A 2,385-nucleotide genomic window follows, 5' to 3' on the forward strand; every position below is an offset into this window, starting at 1 on the left:
GGATAAATCACAAAATTCCCTGACAGCGCAGTATTTAGGGTGTCTGGATGAACATGTGTTGGTGGTGTGGAAGCTGTTATTGTCGCTTATTTCCTTTCAAATTTTAGCCGCAGATTTACAGCCACTGTACGGAACAGACTGGAGCGTCGTGTCAGAGATATACGGCGACGGCAGTCGGTTAATGTTTACGGCTCACTTACAGGAAGAGGAACAGCCGTCTTTCTCAGGGAATGACACGGAGAATACTTCAGGGAAAACGCTACACTAATGTCACCTCCATTCGGTTGAACTTCACTTTTTTTTTATATCAGTTTGCAGGAAAATTAAAAAGTTAATCTAAGGAAGAAAATTTTAAATGTCTCATAAGGTGAAGTTGACAGAAATCTATGATAAGACAATGTGTCCTCAGATTATTTTTTGCTGTTTTAATGATGTAATCCAACACATTTGCTGCTCTTAGGTGGTCATCTTTTAAGCCTGTAATGGTCACAGACAGCGAGTGTGAGATCACCATCTATTATGGGGGGAGATGGAGTTGCCTGGTCCCCTCCGTCTCCAGCTTTAAAAGCTGCGTAGACGTGAGTGATGCTGTGCAGGGACCGCCGCGCCAAGGCAGACCACACCTCAAACAGCTTTGGGTCGCTGCTCTAAAACCTTCATTTAGATCTGGCCCTGGCTCAGCCACCAAAAAAACCCAAAAGTGGCATCTACTTTGTATCGCAGCGCTATAGGCCCCATTTCCTCAAAGTCTAAAGCTGTGGATGCCTTCTTAGCGCTCCAGAGGTGCCAGGCAGGGACCAGCTCCAGACGTTTTAACAAACTGGGCTATTAGCGATTCCCATTTGTTCTGTGAGATCCAACCCACCAACCAAAACCAGCCTTGCTCACCAGCGTTTCTACTCCGCACTATAACACATACAGCAACTCTGACAAAGAGCTCTCTGCCATATTGCATCAATCCAGCGTCCCAGTGAAAGTCCAGCTTCAACATGTTGTTCCAATAAGGCAAATCACTCAGAAGAGTGAAGTCAACCTTTTATGATTTAACGGCTTCCTTCTCTCTTTTGGTTTCTGGGGATTTTTTGGATGATTCCCAAGGAATTTGTTCCACTGAGTTAGCATGAGGGTGACCGGCCTGTTTTCTGACTAATGATAAGTCAATGTGGTGAGACTGGGGAATCTCATTAACACTTAATTCCAACTCTGTGCCAATAGTTTCATTGCTAGTCGACATTATTATGTGACTGATCTGCAACAGTCGTGTTTGTCTCCTAGAAATTACATTTATACGTAACGCATGAAACTACTTTGATCCAGTTTTTCAGCTTTGTTAAGATGCGACGGTGTCAACACAAGCAATAAAAGATTGATGATATTTAATAGAGGTGAATAAATCAGAGGCGATTTGACACCAAAAATGTTTGATGTAATCAAATTGTTTGAGTTTTTCATCGAACAATATTTATGTAGATTTACTTCATTGCATGATAAGCTAAACGGAAAAACATGAAAAATTATTTGTTGATGAATGTTAAACACTTAAAAGATTGTTAAATGTGCATTTGTTAATTTAGACAGTGCAGTGTTGAAGACAAACTATACCGGATTCATTTGATGAGAAAATATATAAATCAGTGATTAGAGCCTTGACTTGGAGTTTCCTTTTAAACATTGAAATTGGAAACATTACGGACATTTCTCATATAAACACAGATATGCAGAGTGATAAAATAAACTTAGATGTATTGACTCTTTTAGGAGATATCATGGTCAATTTAAGCCTGTAAATATGTTTATATCCTCTCAATTTTCAGTGTTATAACATATCTAAGGCGTTTTATTTGTTAAAAATTTATAATTTGAGGTACATCAAGAGCAACTTACCGTTTAAATTCACAGATGATGGAGCCACATCAATATCAGTCGCTTGCAGAGAGGAGATTTGGCAGTCTGGTGCAAGCAGAACGATCTGATCTTAAATACAAAGAAGAAGAAGGAAAAGGACATGATATTAAATTTCAGAAAAAGAGCACAAAGTGGAAAAAGTGAGCAATTTTAAACTTCTCGTTGGATGACCTCACCTTGAGCCTCAACACTGTACACCAGAAAATCAGGTCCAGTTATTTCCAAATGCCCTCCACCTATGGGTACATTCACACCAGCCCGGTTTAGTTCCCTTCAGCCGAACTCTGGTTCTTCTCTGGTATTTTCCTGGAAAGTCCGGTACTTGAACTCTTATCCGCCTAAAAACCTAGGTCTCTGCTTGGTTGGAATGAAGTCTGGTGCGGTTCGAACGTACATGTGAAAGCAAAGTGGACCGAAATATAGCGCTATTCTATTTTCAGTTTCATAAAGAAAAACATAGAACTTTTTTATAAAGATGCT

At 40.0% G+C, this 2,385-nt stretch overlaps 1 protein-coding gene across 3 annotated transcripts in view; it reads right to left on the reverse strand.

Moving 5' to 3' along the window:
• meox2a (mesenchyme homeobox 2a) overlaps positions 1-2,385 on the reverse strand; it is a 73,158-nt gene that overhangs the window by 17,805 nt on the left and 52,968 nt on the right. For all 3 annotated transcript variants that reach the window (XM_016680643.1, XM_016680644.1, XM_016680642.1), the window contains exon 2: positions 1,885-1,974. The gene's annotated coding sequence lies outside the window, so the exon portion shown is untranslated. The remainder of the gene's footprint in view (positions 1-1,884; positions 1,975-2,385) is intronic.

The sequence above is a fragment of the Poecilia formosa genome, unplaced genomic scaffold (assembly GCF_000485575.1).
Source record: "Poecilia formosa unplaced genomic scaffold, Poecilia_formosa-5.1.2 Scaffold250, whole genome shotgun sequence".
Classification (NCBI taxonomy): Eukaryota; Metazoa; Chordata; class Actinopteri; order Cyprinodontiformes; family Poeciliidae; genus Poecilia; species Poecilia formosa.